General features: G+C 48.6%; 1 protein-coding gene across 5 annotated transcripts in view; it reads left to right on the forward strand.

Moving 5' to 3' along the window:
* The first annotated feature begins 481 nt into the window (after positions 1-481).
* Positions 482-17,100, forward strand: part of KANSL1L (KAT8 regulatory NSL complex subunit 1 like) — a 177,012-nt gene continuing 160,393 nt past the window's right edge. For 2 of the 5 annotated variants that reach the window (XM_063933096.1, XM_063933095.1), the window contains exon 1: positions 482-961. The gene's annotated coding sequence lies outside the window, so the exon portion shown is untranslated. Of the gene's footprint in view, positions 999-17,100 lie in introns of all 5 variants that reach the window. The other 3 variants (XM_063933093.1, XM_063933092.1, XM_063933094.1) reach the window with 2 other exon arrangements.

Here is a 17,100-nt window from a genome sequence, read left to right on the forward strand (position 1 = left end):
GGCTACCCCTGACGCGCCCCGTACTCTAGGCGGAGGTCGGGCGTACGTCTCAACCGGCATATCCCTTTCTTTCCAGACCCCCGTCGTCCGCGGTGAGGTGGTGTTCGCGCTGGTGAGAGGCCCGGAGAGCGGAGTCCCTGACGCATCTGGAGATCGTCTGTGGCGGGCGTTGCACAGGTGGGTGAAGTGACGACACCTGCATAGCGGCAGGCAGTACATCCTTGTTAGGCCTGCCACATTCGTACGTATGTATGTATGTATGTGTGCAGTATAAGTGTATGTATGTATGTATTTGTGCAGTATAAGTGTATGTATGTATGTATGTATGTATGTATGTATGTATGTATGTATGTATGTGTATGTATGTTCTCGGTGTAGCAGCAGCGACGTGGGATGTGACGCCAGACCAGATGCATGCTAGCGCTGTCACATACGGGTAATAGAACAGCCAGCTCGCACTGGCAGTCAGGCTGGGAGCGGCGCTGCTGCTGCTGCTGCCACATGTCCCATTCACATTACACGATGTTTATTATTATTATTATTACTACCCGGGACATCGCCTCCAGCGCAGCATTCCCCTCAGCGCGATCCCTCCGCCCACGCCTCTGCTCAGATTGGTCACCGTGCCCTGTTAATTTACATGAACACGCCTACCTTAATTCCTATTGGGCTCAATACAGAAAAAAAACATCATCGCAGTAAGCGATTGGCTGCCGCACGACATTCCCGACCTCCTAATTAATATACGGCACCTGATTAGTCAGACTCCACCGCCCCTCCCGCCGGATTGGTCCATTGACTTCTGCACTCGCTCCATCACGTCGTAGTAGTAGTAGTAACTGAGCGGTGTTGTGGTCGGGAGTCTCAGATCGGACAGTGCCGTCCACACCAACCGGCACTCCGCCAACGGGAGGGACTGTGACCGCTCCCCGGATCCTCCACGTCAGCAGCCGCTGAGCAGGTAACGGCTCATCGTGGTCCCGTACTTTCCTCCGCAGGTAACGGGGAGGGGGGGCAGTGCGTCCGTTACTTCCCGCGGCTCGTGCTTCCCAAAGGACGGCGAGGGGAGCTGTGATTGGCTGGATGTGTCGCGCGGGGGTGGAGCTCTAGAGGCGCCCAGCTGCGTAAGCTACGCCAGCGTGCGCAGTACATTAAGGGGTCTTGCCATCGAACCATTTGCCATCGATGACAACATCGGTATTTAACCATAGAGGCTTGAAAATATGAATAGAAAAATGAACGGTCATAACTAGCAGTACCACATGAGGATGGGGAGCAGATCTTAAGGCCCCACCCCCATCTCATCAGTGGCAAATAAACATCGGTCTTCCGCCATTGATGATGAGACCAATGTCTATCGGTAGCATGTCATTGCTGTTTTGATAACCGTCCATGGGCATCCCTACGCTACACTATATTAATTTACCAAAATATTTACACTCTCGGTGTATGTTTCCATAACAAATGTTTCCTGTTTCAGGAAATGTTTCTGGTGCCCATTGCCTTGCAAAGAAGAGTAGATTAAGGGCGATGGACACAATTTAATGCCCCCCCACCCCTCCCCCCCTCCCATATGCCACACGTATATGCTAGCCCTTTAGTCGCGTATTTAAACACACCCCTATTGCTCTGCAAATGTAAATGTGCACTTTATGGGTACATTCAGGGTGAAATCATCACGACTTTGCGTGCCGTCACCGGCGTTCCAACGCTTTCTTTGAAGGGGGATGTTAATGCAATTCTTACCATTCATATTGTTAATATGAGAAGTGGTATCACATGAACCAAAAAAAATCTAATTCAATTTAGTAAACTAGTCATGATGGGGATTGTAGTGCTTCATGGCCTGCCATGGCAAATGTGAGTGGCGTGCTCTGAGCTGCTCAGCTTGGGATGGCCTCAGACCGTCAGTGGTTTTCCATTTAAGCAGAGGTTCAGCGACAGAAACTCCCATCCTCTCCGCGTTGCGCTTCTGCGGCCGCGCGCTCTCCCCATTCATGGTTTTGCACAATAGTGTGACATCAGTGTCGATGGTCATCCCCTATGCTCAACATCATAATGTCCCAAGAAATTATTTTAAAAAAATTGGTAGATATGCTTGCCTTCATATTGTAGACCATGGTAGATAGCACTCCAGCTGCTGTGGAACTACATATTCCAGCATGCCCTGCTACATTTTTAGCATGCTCTTACAGCAAAACTGTGGCAGGGCATGTTGGAATGTGCAGTTCCACAGCAGCTAGAGGTCCACAGTAGGGCCGTCTTAACAGCAGTGTAGGCCCCTAGGCAAAGCAATGCACTGGGGCCCCTACTCATCCTGCAGCGGTAGGGGTGGGAGGTGCTTTCAGTGGCAGCTTTGATGTCCCGCGGGCGGTAGGGAGTGTTCTATATTGCGCTCAGCATTAAGGACCTGGAGCAGTAATTTCTGCTAGTTACTCCTTTACTGCACAGATGGCATGGTAAGGGGTGTTTAATACACAACGGACGGGTGGATAGTGGAGTGGGCTTAATATCCATCATTTTCCAGTTGGAGGGCAACTTGCTTGACTGCAATATCTCCAGTTCCTGGAAATAGATTTTTTTTTAGCTTTCGATGGGATAAAACACTAGAGCAGGCATGTCAAACTCATAGTCATCCAGCTGTTGTGAAACTACAAGTCCCAGCATGCTTTACCAGCTAATCAGTGGAAGGTATGCTGGCAAATCATGCTGGGACTTGTAGTTTCACAACAGCTGGAGGGCCACGAGTTTGACATGCCTGCACTAGGGTGTCCCATCTGTCAGGAGGTATTGGGGACTTGGGGATCAGAGTTCAGGAGCCAGAGCAATCCACCAACGAAAATATAAAACCGCATCCCAGGCGTGTGGAGCTGGAGCAGGGGCCAGCTGCTGGAAGGCTGATATCTCTGGTTCTGGCCATAGTAGAGACAAGCTGCCAGTTTTCTGCGAAAGGGGAGAGTCCCAGCTTTTGGATTACACACTGGCAGATTTTTCTCTGACGTCCTAGTGGATGCTGGGAACTCCGTAAGGACCATGGGGAATAGCGGGCTCCGAAGGAGGCTGGGCACTCTAGAAAGATCTTAGACTACCTGGTGTGCACTGGCTCCTCCCACTATGACCCTCCTCCAAGCCTCAGTTAGATTTCGTGCCCGGCCGAGGTTGGATGCACACTAGGGGCTCTCCTGAGCTCTTAGAAAGTTATAGTCTTAGATTTTGTTATTTTCAGTGAGACCTGCTGGCAACAGGCTCACTGCAGCGAGGGACTAAGGGGAGAAGAAGCGAACTCACCTGCTTGCAGCCGGATTGGGCTTCTTAGGCTACTGGACACCATTAGCTCCAGAGGGATCGACCGCAGGCCCAGTCTTGATGTTCGGTCCCGGAGCCGCGCCGCCGTCCCCCTTACAGAGCCAGAAGCAAGAAGATGGTCCGGAAAATCGGCGGCATGAAGACATCCTGTCTTCACCAAGGTAGCGCACAGCACTGCAGCTGTGCGCCATTGCTCCTCATACACACTTCACACTCCGGTCACTGAGGGTGCAGGGCGCTGGGGGGGGGCGCCCTGAGGCAGCAATAAAAACACCTTGGCTGGCTAAAATACCTCAATATATAGCCCCTGGGGCTATATATGAGGTAAATACCCCTGCCAGAATCCCATAAAAAGCGGGAGAATACGCCGCGAAAAAGGGGCGGAGCCTATCTCCTCAGCACACTGGCGCCATTTTTCCCTCACAGCTCCGCTGGAAGGAAGCTCCCTGGCTCTTCCCTGCAATCTACAGTACAGTAAGAGGGAAAAGAGAGGGGGGGCATTAAATTTGGCACTGTATACAGTATATATTATTGAAAAGCAGCTATTAGGGACATAACTCAGTTAGTCCCTGTATATATATAGCGCTCTGGTGTGTGCTGGCATACTCTTACTCTGTCCCCCCAAAGGGCTTTTGTGGGTCCTGTCCTCTGTTTGAGCATTCCCTGTGTGTGTGGAGTGTGTCGGTACGGCTGTGTCGACATGTTTGAGGAGGATAATGATTTGGAGGGGGAGCAGATGCCTTTAGCAGGGATGTCACCCCCTGGGGGGCAGACACCTGAGTGGATGGTATTATGGCAGGAAATGAGTGCACGTATAGACTCCTTACATAAAAAATTTGACGACATGCCGACTGTGGGACAGCCGAGTCTTCAGCTCGTGCCTGTCCAGGTGTCTCAAAAGTCATCAGGGGCTCTGAAACGCCCGCTATCTCAGACGGCACAAGTAGATGTCGACACGGATACTGACACCAGTGTCGACGACGATGAGTCAAATTTAATGCCCGTTAAGGCCATTCACTGCATGATTGAGGCAATGAAAGAGGTGTTAAATATTTCTGATTTACATCCAGGTACCACAAAAAAGGGTATTATGTTTGGGGAGAAAAAACTACCTGTAGTTTTTCCCCCGTCAGATGAATTAAATGAAGTGTGTGAAGAAGCGTGGGCTTCCCCTGATAAGAAATTGGTAGTTCCTAAGAAGCTACTAATGGCGTTCCCTTTCCCGCCAGAGGATAGGTTACGTTGGGAAACACCCCCGAGGGTGGATAAAGCGCTCACACGTTATCTAAAAAGGTGGCACTACCGTCCCAGGATACGGCCGCCCTTAAGGAACCTGCTGATAGAAAGCAGGAGGCGATCCTGAAGTCTGTATATACACACACAGGCATTATACTTAGGCCAGCTATTGCTTCAGCATGGATGTGCAGTGCTGCCGCTGCGTGGTCAGATAAACTGTCAGAAAATATTGACACGTTAGACAGAGACACGATCCTGCTAACAATTGACCATATCAAAGACTCAGTCTTATACATGAGAGATGCACAGAGGGAAATCTGCCGGCTGGCATCTAAAGTAAGTGCATTATCCATCTCTGCTAGGAGATGCTTATGGACTCGCCAGTGGACAGGAGATGCAGATTCCAAAAGGCACATGGAAGATTTGCCTTATAAGGGGGAGGAATTATTTGGGGATGGTCTCTCCGACCTAGTTTCCACAGCAACGTCTGGGAAGTCAGCATTTTTACCCCATGTCCCCTCACAGCCTAAGAAGGCGCCATTTTATCAGGTTCAGTCCTTTCGGTCCCAGAAAAACAAGTGGGGAAAAGGAGGGTCTTTTCTGTCAAGAGGCAGAGGCAGGGGAAAAAGGCTGCAGCAAACAGCAGGTTCCCAGGAACAAAAGTCCTCCCCCGCTTCCTCTTCCAAGTCCGCCGCATGACGGTGGGGCTCCACAGGCGGAGCCAGGTACGGTGGGGGCCCGCCTCAGGAATTTCAGCGATCAGTGGGCTCGCTCACAGGTGGATCCCTGGATCCTTCAAATAGTATCTCAGGGATACAGGCTGGAATTCGAGGCGACTCCACCCCGCCGTTTCCTAAAATCCGCCTTGCCGATTGCTCCCTCAGACAGGGAGGCGGTGCTAGCAGCGATTCACAAGCTGTATTCCCAGCAGGTGATAATCAAGGTACCCCTACTTCAACAAGGCCGGGGTTACTATTCCACACTATTTGTGGTGCCGAAACCGGACGGTTCGGTGAGACCCATTTTAAATTTGAAATCCTTGAACACATACATAAAAAAATTCAAGTTCAAGATGGAATCGCTCAGGGCGGTTATTGCAAGCCTGGACGAGGGGGATTACATGGTATCCCTGGACATCAAGGATGCTTACCTGCATGTCCCCATTTACAATTCTCACCAGGAGTACCTCCGATTTGTGGTACAGGATTGCCATTACCAATTCCAGACGCTGCCGTTTGGACTCTCCACGGCACCGAGGGTATTTACCAAGGTTATGGCGGAAATGATGATACTCCTTCGAAAAAAGGGAGTTTTAATTATCCCATACTTGGACGATCTCCTAATAAAGGCACGATCCAAGGAACAGTTGTTAGTGGGAGTAGCACTATCTCAGGAAGTGCTGAGCCAGCACGGCTGGATTCTGAATATCCCAAAGTCACAGCTGGTCCCCACGACACGTCTAATGTTCCTGGGAATGATTCTGGACACGGCCCAGAAAAAAGTGTTTCTCCCGGAGGAGAAAGCCAGGGAGTTGTCTTCTCTAGTCAGAGACCTCCTAAAACCAAAACAGGTATCGGTGCATCACTGCACGCGGGTCCTGGGAAAGATGGTAGCTTCTTACGAAGCAGTTCCATTCGGCAGGTTCCATGCCAGAATTTTTCAGTGGGACCTGTTGGACAAGTGGTCCGGATCGCATCTTCAGATGCATCGTTTAATAACCCTGTCTCCAAGAACCAGGGTGTCTCTTCTGTGGTGGATGCACAGTGCTCATCTTCTGGAGGGCCGCAGATTCGGCATACAGGACTGGGTCCTGGTGACCACGGATGCCAGCCTACGAGGCTGGGGGGCAGTCACAAAGGGAAGAAATTTCCAAGGACTATGGTCAAGTCAGGAGACTGCCCTTCACATAAATATTCTGGAACTAAGGGCCATTTACAATGCCCTAAATCAAGCAAAATCCCTGCTCCTACACCAGCCGGTGCTGATCCAGTCAGACAACATCACGGCAGTCGCCCATGTGAATCGACAGGGCGGCACAAGAAGCAGGACGGCGATGGCAGAAGCCACAAAAATTCTCCGATGGGCGGAGAATCATGTACTAGCACTGTCAGCAGTGTTCATCCCGGGAGTGGACAACTGGGAAGCAGACTTTCTCAGCAGGCACGACCCCCACCCGGGAGAGTGGGGACTTCATCCAGAAGTCTTCCAAATGATTGTAAATCAATGGGGTCGTCCACAGGTGGACATGATGGCGTCCCGCCTAAACAAAAAACTAGAGAAGTATTGCGCCAGGTCAAGAGACCCTCAGGCGATAGCTGTGGACGCTCTAGTGACACCGTGGGTGTACCGGTCAGTTTATGTGTTCCCTCCTCTACCTCTCATACCAAAGGTATTGAGAATAATAAGAAAGCGAGGAGTAAACACAATTCTCGTGGTTCCGGATTGGCCAAGAAGAGCGTGGTACCCGGAACTTCAAGAGATGATCTCAGAGGACCCGTGGTCTCTGCCGCTCAGACAAGACCTGCTGCAGCAGGGCCCCTGTCTGTTCCAAGACTTACCGCGGCTGCGTTTGACGGCATGGCGGTTGAACGCCGGATCCTGAAGGAAAAGGGCATTCCGGAGGAAGTCATTCCTACGCTTATTAAAGCCAGGAAAGAGGTCACAGCAACTCATTATCACCGCATATGGCGGAGGTATGTTGCATGGTGTGAGGCCGAAAAGGCCCCAACGGAGGAATTTCAACTAGGTCGATTTCTGCATTTCCTGCAAGCAGGAGTGAATATGGGCCTAAAACTGGGCTCCATTAAGGTACAGATCTCGGCTCTGTCGATTTTCTTTCAAAAAGAACTAGCTTCAGTACCTGAAGTTCAGACATTTGTTAAAGGAGTGCTGCATATTCAGCCCCCGTTTGTGCCCCCCGTGGCACCTTGGGATCTCAACGTGGTGTTGAGTTTCTTAAAATCACATTGGTTTGAACCACTAAAAACCGTGGATCTGAAATATCTCACGTGGAAGGTGGTTATGTTATTGGCCTTGGCTTCTGCCAGGCGAGTATCAGAATTGGCGGCTTTGTCTTGTAAAAGCCCTTATTTGATTTTCCATATGGATAGGGCAGAATTGAGGACTCGTCCCCAGTTTCTCCCAAAGGTGGTGTCAGCGTTTCACCTGAACCAGCCTATTGTGGTGCCTGCGGCTACTAGGGACTTGGAGGACTCCAAGTTGCTAGACGTTGTCAGGGCACTGAAAATATATGTTTCCAGAACGGCTAGAGTCAGAAAATCTGACTCGCTGTTTATCCTATATGCACCTAACAAGCTGGGTGCTCCTGCTTCTAAGCAGACTATTGCTCGTTGGATTTGTAGTACAATTCAGCTTGCACATTCTGTGGCAGGCCTGCCACAGCCAAAATCTGTCAATGCCCATTCCACAAGGGAGGTGGGCTCATCTTGGGCGGCTGCCCGAGGGGTCTCGGCTTTACAACTTTGCCGAGCAGCTACTTGGTCAGGGGCAAACACGTTTGCAAAATTCTACAAATTTGATACCCTGGCTGAGGAGGACCTGGAGTTCTCTCATTCGGTGCTGCAGAGTCATCCGCACTCTCCCGCCCGTTTGGGAGCTTTGGTATAATCCCCATGGTCCTTACGGAGTTCCCAACATCCACTAGGACGTCAGAGAAAATAAGAATTTACTCACCGGTAATTCTATTTCTCGTAGTCCGTAGTGGATGCTGGGCGCCCATCCCAAGTGCGGTTTATCTGCAATACTTGTACATAGTTATTGTTAACTAAATCGGGTTATTGTTGAGCCATCTGTTGAGAGGCTCTATTGTTTCATACTGTTAACTGGGTTTCATATCACGAGTTGTACGGTGTGATTGGTGTGGCTGGTATGAGTCTTACCCGGGATTCAAAATCCTTCCTTATTGTGTACGCTCGCCCGGGCACAGTACCTAACTGAGGCTTGGAGGAGGGTCATAGTGGGAGGAGCCAGTGCACACCAGGTAGTCTAAGATCTTTCTAGAGTGCCCAGCCTCCTTCGGAGCCCGCTATTCCCCATGGTCCTTACGGAGTTCCCAGCATCCACTACGGACTACGAGAAATAGAATTACCGGTGAGTAAATTCTTATTATCTGTCCAATCTGTCTGTGAGAACAAAAATCTGGTAATGTATGGGAGCAGTGACAATCGCCCATTTGCTCTAAACCACTGAAAAACAGACAATGGTTGTTCAAACAAATAGGTTAAATCAGTTTGATTTAACAAATTTGTCCGAACAATCGTTTTAATCCATTTACCAATGCTTGGGAGAAAATAGTTGATTGTCATTTGCTTCCATACATTACCAGATTTTTGTTCTCACCAGACAGATTGGACAGATAAATCTGTCAGTGTGTACGCACGCTCTGGTTGGTGCAACTACACTTAGGTGGCAATCATTAGGTCGACCACTATTGGTCGACACATGAAAAGGTCAGCATGAGTTTTTCACACATTTTTTCATACTTTACGATCCACGTGGACTACGGATTGGGAATAGTACCCTGCGAGGCACCTTCGCTCTCCATGTGAGGGGATACAGTGCACTAACTGAAGTTCCCGGTCACTTTACGACGAAAATGACACCATTTTTTTTTTTATAAAACTAATTTCTAACCTTTTCCTTGTCGACCTAGTTAGGGTTGACCCAATGAACCACACCGTTAAGGAGTTACCCACCGAAGGTATTGTTTTTGGGAAGAGCAGTGTTTTAATAAAAAATAGTTTCAAGGTGGAAAACCCATTCAGTAACTGTACTAAGGGCCTAATTCTGAGTTGATCGCAGCAGCAAATTTGTTAGCAGTTGGGCAAAACCATGTGCAGGGGAGGCAGATGTAACATGTGCAGAGAGAGTTAGATTTGGGTGGGGTGTATTCAAACTGAAATCTAAATTGCAGTGTAAAAATAAAGCAGCCAGTATTTACCCTGCACAGAAAAAAATATAACCCACCCAAATCTAACTCTCTCTGCACATTTTATATCTGCCCCCCCCTGCAGTGCACATGGTTTTTCCCAATTGCTAACAAACTTGCTGCTGCGATCAACTCAGAATTACCCCCTAAATGTCTTGAGGTAATAAGTAGAGCCTTATTGGCAGGGCCCTTGATCCCAGTGTGTCGTGTGCATCTTGTGTTGATATTACAGTATTTTTTGTAAAACAAAAATTGGAGCCCAAATTACAATTGACTTGTCACCAGGTCTTCTGATGTTATATTACTACCTTACTACTTACTGTTGTGTTTTATGTAGTACACAAAATACTGGGATTCCCCTGGAACACTACATGAGCTGAGTGAGGTCTTTGATTACAGTGGGGGTCATTCCGAGTTGTTCGCTCGTTATTTTTTTGTCGCAACGGAGCGATTAGTCGCTAATGCGCATGCGCAATGTCCGCAGTGCGACTGCGCCAAGTAAATTTGCTATGCAGTTAGGTATTTTACTCACGGCATTACGAGGTTTTTTCTTCGTTCTGGTGATCGTAATGTGATTGACAGGAAGTGGGTGTTTCTGGGCGGAAACTGGCCGTTTTATGGGTGTGTGTGAAAAAACGCTACAGTTTCTGGGAAAAACGCGGGAGTGGCTGGAGAAATAGAGGAGTGTCTGGCCGAACGCTGGGTGTGTTTGTGACGTCAAACCAGGAACGAAACTGACTGAACTGATCGCAGTGGCAGAGTAAGTGTGGAGCTACTCAGAAACTGCTAATTTTGATAAGCTAAGATTCACTCCCAGTAGGCGGCGGCTTAGCGTGTGCAAAGTGCTAAAAGCAGCTTGCGAGCGAACAACTCGGAATGAGGGCCAGTGTACTGTATCCTAGCTATTTATACATAACCTCCTAGTGTGGGGACAGGAGGAAGTCTGCAGGGGAAAAAAGTGTAGGGTGTTGGACAAAGATGCCAAAAAAAAATCTGAACTTGTAATTATTATTGTATTTGTTCTAGGTATGAGAGCATGATAGATTTTATTTATATATATATATATATATATATATATATATATATATATATATATATAGTTGTGCTCATAAGTTTACATACCCTAGCAGAATTTGTGATTTTCTGGCCATTTGTCAGAGAATATGAATGATAACTCACAAACTTTTCTTTCACTCATGGTTAGTGGTTGGGTGAAGCCATTTGTTGTCAAACAACTGTGTTTACTCTTTTTAAATCATAATGACAACAGAAACTACCCAAATGACCCTGATCAAAAGTTTACATACCCCAGTTTTTAATACCGTGTATTGCCCCCTTTAACATCAATGACAGCTTGAAGTCTTTTGTGGTAGTTGTGGATGAGGCTGTTCATTTTCTCAGATGGTAAAGCTGCCCATTCTTCTTGGCAAAAAGCCTCCAGTTCCTGTAAATTCTTGGGCTGTCTTGCATGAACTGCACGTTTGAGATCTCCCCAGAGTGGTCAATGATATTGAGGTCAAGAGACTGAGATGGCCACTCCAGAACCTTCACTTTATTCTGCTGTAGCCAATGACAGGTCGACTTGGCCTTGTGTTTTGGATCATTATCATGTTGGAACGTCCAAGTACGTCCCATGCGCAGCTTCCGGGCCGATGAGTGCAGATTTTCCTATAGTATTTTCTGATAACATGCTGCATTCATCTTGCCATCAATTTTGACCAAGTTTCCAGTGCCTTTGTAGCTCACACATCCCCAAAACATCAGCAATCCAGCTCCGTGTTTCACAGTAGGAATGGTATACCTTTTATCATAGGCCTTGTTGACTCCTATCCAAATGTAATGTTTATGGCCAAAAAGTTCAATTTTGGTCTCATCACTCCAAAAGACTTTGTTCCAGAAGTTTTGAGGCTTGTCTCTGTGCTGTTTGGAGTATTGTAAGCGGGATGCTTTGTGTTATTTGCGTAGTAATGGCTTTCTTCTGGCGACTCGACTATGCAGCCCATTTTACTTCAAATGCCTCCTTATTGTGCATCTTGAAACAACCACATCACTTTTTTTCAGAGTCCTGTTTTTCAGCTGAAGTTATTTGTGGAGTTTTCTTTGCATCCCGAACAATTTTCCTGGCAGTTGTGGCTGAAATTTTTGTTGGTCTATCTGACTGTGATTTGGTTTCCACAGAATCCCTAATTTTCCACTTCTTAATTAGAGTTTGAACACTGCTGATTGGCATTCTCAATTGCTTGGATATCTTTTTATATCCCTTTCCTGTTTTATACAGTTCAATTACCTTTTCCCGCAGATCCTTTGACAATTCTTTTGCTTTCCCCATGACTCAGAATCCAGACACGTCAGTGCAGCACTGGATGAAAGATGCAAGGGTCTTTCAGGAGTCCAGAAACTCACTGACAATTTATACACACACACTGATTACAAGCAAACAGGTCACAGGTGAGGACGGTTACCTTTAGTAGCCATTCACCCGTTTGTGTCAACTTGTGTGAATGTTATCAGGCCAAAATCTCCAGGGTATGTAAACTTTTGAACAGAGTCATTTGTGTAGTTTCTGTTGTCATTATGATTTAAAAGGAGTAAATACAGTTGTTTGACAATAAATGACATCACCCAACCACTAACCATGAGTGAAAGAAAAGTTTGAGAGTTATCATTCATATTCTCTGACAAATGGCCAGAAAATCACAAATTCTGCTAGGGTATGTAAAATATATATATATATATATATATATATATACACACACACACACACACACACACACACACACACACACACACACACACACACACATTTCTGCAGCGGGGTACACTGTGTTCCACAGGGAATACATCGAGGTGTAGAGCGGGATCTTGGATCCAGAGGCACCATCAAGCAAAGCTTTGACTCTCCCAGGATGCATTGGGGCCTCCTCCATAACCCCGCCTCCAGGCTCTGAGAGCTCAGTTTCGAGTGGTGCCTGCAGGCAGCAGGTCACCTAACAGACGGCTGCACCGGACAGCCCTGATAAAGCTTTAGAAGACTTCAAGGGACGCAGCACTTATGTCAAGATGACATTCAGTGCTGCGTCTCCGTCACCTCACAAGCGGCGTCACATACTCCCACGTCTCAGATCCTGGGTACTTGCGGCGGAGACGCTTCGGCTTAGGCACACGGTCGCAGACGTTCTCCTGGTTCGCGTGGCTGCTATGAAGGGAGAAGGTAAGAGGGTCCCCCAGGCATGACCCGCCACTATATTGCGTTCCTGTTGCAATCTAGGGAGACGGACTGCGACGCTGGCGTGGACATTGTTAACGAGCAGGGACCCCACTATATCCGCCAGAGCATAGGAGTACAGGTCGGGTGTGCTAACGCCCCTATTGTTAAGGCTCCGTAGTACCGGCGGTGAGGCCCAGCATAGGGAGTCAGAATCCTGCCGTACTTGGATGGCCTGCTCATTCTAGAGAGTTCCCACAATGTCCTCCTCAGTCATCTACAATTGACGGTGAGTTGCTTACAAGCCCACGGATGGCTGATCAATTGGAAGAAGTCCTCGCTGGCCCCAGCTAGGAGCATGGTGCATCTGGGGGCGCTCCTGGACACACACAGTCAGAGACTGTTCCTGTCTCCAGACAAGGTCCTGAAAATCCAGAACAGGATAAGACACTTCATCCATCTCCCCAGAGTGTCGATTCACTCAGCGATGCAAGTACTTGGCCTGATGGTGTCGACGTTCGACATGGTGGAGTACGCTCAATTTCATTACCACCCTCTGCAACGATTAATTCTTGCCAAGTGGGACGGCCTGCCTCATCGGATCAGATTCCAAAGGTTCTTGTTGACTCCGGAGGTTCGTTTGTCGCTGACCTGGTGGCTCCAAGACCAGCAATTGAGCAGGGGCCGTCCCTTCTAGATCCCCGACTGGGTCCTAAAGATGACGGATGCCAGTCTGAGGGGATGGGGAGCGGTGTTGGAGCAACACTCTTTTCAGGGTCGCTGGACCACTGAAGAATCACTCCTCCCAATAAACATCCTAGAGTTGAGGGTGGTGTTCAATGCATTATCACTTGCCCTGCCTCTGGTACGGAACAGACCGGTTCAAGTACGGTCAGGCAAAGCCACGACAGCGGCATACATAAACCATCAAGGCAGCACTCGAAGCCGCATGGCTATGAAGGAAGTGTCAAAAATCATTTGTTGGGCAGAACGCTATCTGCCAAGTGTATCTGCAGTGTTCATTCCGGGTGTCCTCAACTGAGAAGCGGAGTACCTCAGTCGCCAGGACATACACACCGGAGAGTGTAGTCTTCATCCAGAAGTCTTTCAACTTCTAGTAGACAGGTGGGGTCTACCGGACGTAGACCTAATAGCGTCTTGACACAATCACAAAGTTCCGGTCTTTGGATCAAGGACAAAGGGATCCTCAAGCAGCGTTCGTGGATGCACTGGCAATTCCATGGAACTTTCGGCTGCCTTAGGTGTTGCCTCCAGTGTCACTCCTACCCAGGGTTCTACAGAAGTTCAATCAGGAAGGAGGAATACTGCTTCTAGTCTTTCCAGCGTGGCCCAGACAGCATTGGTTCTCAAACCTGCAGGGTCTATCGATGGGGCATCCCCTTCTACTTCCTCAACGACCAGACCTCCTCATACAGGGCCCTTATCTCTACCGAGACCTGGCCAGACTGGCTTTGATGGCGTGGCTCTTGAAGCATCACTCCTGAGAGCCAAAGGATTTTCAGAGGCGGTTATTCAAATGATGTTGAAAGCCAGTAAACTGGCATCTGCCCGGATTTATTACAGGGTTTGGAATTCTTACTTCACTTGGTGTGCTGAGAAGAATTATGATGTCCATAGTTTCAGAACTTTCAGGATACTGGCTTTTCTGCAATGGACCGGGCTTAGGTCTTTGTCTGGCCTCCCTCAAAGTTCATATATCTGCCTTGTCGGTTTGGTTTCAGAAAAAAATTTCTTCTATACCTTATGTTCAGATGCTCTTTCAGGGCATTATTCGGATTCAGACTCCCTATGTCCCTCCTGTGGCTCCATGGGATTTGTCTTTTGTGCTGAATGCTCTGCAAGAGTCTCTTGTTGAACCTCTTGAATTGGTGGACCTTAAATGGCTCACAGCCAAGGTCCTGTTCTTGCTGACTATTGCCTCTGCAAGAAGGGTGTTGTCCACCCTTTCTCATATTCCACCGGGACCAGGCAGTTTTACGATCTCGCCCAGGTTATCTGCGTAAGGTGGTGTCATCTTTTCACCTTAACCAAGAGATTGTGGTTCCGGCCTTTGTCTCTTCAGATTTGTTCCCCAAAGAACGTTCTTTGGATGTGGTTAGGGCTCTCCGTATCTATTTAGAGCCTATCAGGAGGTCAGATTCCTTTTTTGTTTGGTTTGGTTTTCACAAACGTGGCTGGCCTGCAAATAAGCAAACCTTGGCCAGATGGATTAGAATGGTGATTGCACAAGCCTATACGCAGTCTGGACTCCCAGCTCCTGCTGCAGTGGCGGCCCGTCGTGGCGCATCCCCAGAACAATTGTGCAGGGCGCCTACGTGTTCCTCTGTGAACACGTTCATTAGGTTCTATGCCTTTGATACTTCTGCCTCCCAGGATGCTTCCTTTGGACGCCGGGTTCTCTTACCCACTAAGGTGCGTCCTCTCCCTTGAGGAACTGCTTTAGGACATCCCGATGTATTCCCTGTGGAACACAGTGTACCCCTCTGCAGAAAAGGAGAGTTATGGTAGACGTACCATGGTTAACTCTGCGAGGTACACTGGGTTCCACAGGGTGCCCACCCTGACGCACGTAGCTTCTTTGGGCTGTATTGCATTAGCCGCTGGTGCTCTCTCCTGTCATGAGATTGTGGTTCTATGTGACTAACATCTGCCTTCTCTTTAACCTGCTCCTGCACTGGACTGTTTAACGAAACTGAGCTCTCAGTGCCTGGAGGCGGGGTTATAGAGGAGGCCCCAAAGCATCCAGGGACAGTCAAAGCTTTGCCTGATGGTGCCTCCGGATCCAAGATCCCGCTCTAGACCCCGAATGTGTCCTGAATTAAATGGATATTATCACAAGCCTATATGCTTGTATATCATGTACTTGAGTACATTTGCTACTGGGATGGGTATGTTATCCCGGCGGTTGGGATGCCACCGACAGCGGCATTCCGACACTGACGATCCCGACACCGGACTGGGTAAGTGTTCTACCCCTGCCCCGTCCTCTGCCCTAAACCTCCTGGGGTTGCGGCTATGGCCAACCTATCGGGGTTGGTGGCTACGGCTAATCCTCGGGGGGTGGGGGGGGTGGCTATGGCTAACCGCTACCCTGGTGCCTAACCCCCCCCCCCCCCCCCCCCCCTCCTAGTGCCTAACTGTCTCACCCCCAGGCCTTAGCCCGTACCCTGATACTCAACCTGTGGGATGTCGGCTGTCGGGATTCCGGCGTCGATCACATGACCGCCGGGATGCCGAACGCATACCTTGCTTCCAAACACCAGAAAAGGGACAAAAATGGTTGTTCAGACAAACTGATTAAATCAAATGAATGTACCAATTTGTCTGACCGTTTTGCCAGTTTTTCAGTGTTTGGGAGCAAATGGGTGATTGTTGTTTTCTCCGATACATTTCCAGCTTTTCTTTCCAACCAGCCAACTAGTTGGATGATTGGACAGATAACCTTAAGGTGTATGGCTCTTTCATTTGTTTAATGCCAAATATATCTCTGATATGCCCCTATGTTAGGCATTACTGATACCACTTTTCAACTAAAAACCCAGGTCCGACCCCGTTTAACCTGCACCTTGGACCCAGGTTTTTCCCAGGTCAGCCCTGTTTACATTGAACCTGTGTCTGCCCTGATTGTCACTCACAGACACTCCCTTGAGGCGGACCTCTGCATACACAGCCAATCAGCAACTTTTAAGCATAACCTGGGTTGTGCCGCTTTTACTGCACCCTTACCCGGGTCTGACCTTGGTAGCTACCAGGGTCAGATTCCTGGGTCACTCGACCTGGGTTATTTTTTAAGAACCCTTTCACACTGAGCCACGACCCGGGTAGACCCAGCAATAACCCAAATTATTATGTCAGTGGAAAAGGGGTATAACATGACCTTGATATTTAAGGCATGCGTAAAGGAAACTGCAGTTTATTATTATTATTATTATTATTATTATTATTATTAATTATTTCTCTTACGTCCTAGAGGATGCTGGGGACTCCAAAAGGACCATGGGGTATAGACGGATCCGCAGGAGCTTGGGCACACTATAAAGACTTAAACTGGGTGTGAACTGGCTCCTCCCTCTATGCCTCTCCTCCAGACCTCAGTTAGACTTTGTGCCCAGGAGTGATGGGTCACACACTAGGGGAGCTCTCCTGAGTTTCTCTGAAAGACTTTATGTTAGGTTTTTTATTTTCAGGAAGACCTGCTGGCTACAGGCTCCCTGCAGCGTGGGAGTGAGGGGAGAGAAGCAGGACCTTCTTCTTCTTAGTTCAAGGGCTCTGACACCATTAGCTCCAGAGGGTTCGATCACTTGGTGCGCCCAGCTGCTTGTTCCCGGAGCTTCGCCGTCACCCCCCTCACATAAGCCAGAAGAAAGAAGCCGGGTGAGTATGT

The sequence above is a fragment of the Pseudophryne corroboree genome, chromosome 7 (genome assembly GCF_028390025.1).
Source record: "Pseudophryne corroboree isolate aPseCor3 chromosome 7, aPseCor3.hap2, whole genome shotgun sequence".
NCBI lineage: Eukaryota > Metazoa > Chordata > Amphibia > Anura > Myobatrachidae > Pseudophryne > Pseudophryne corroboree.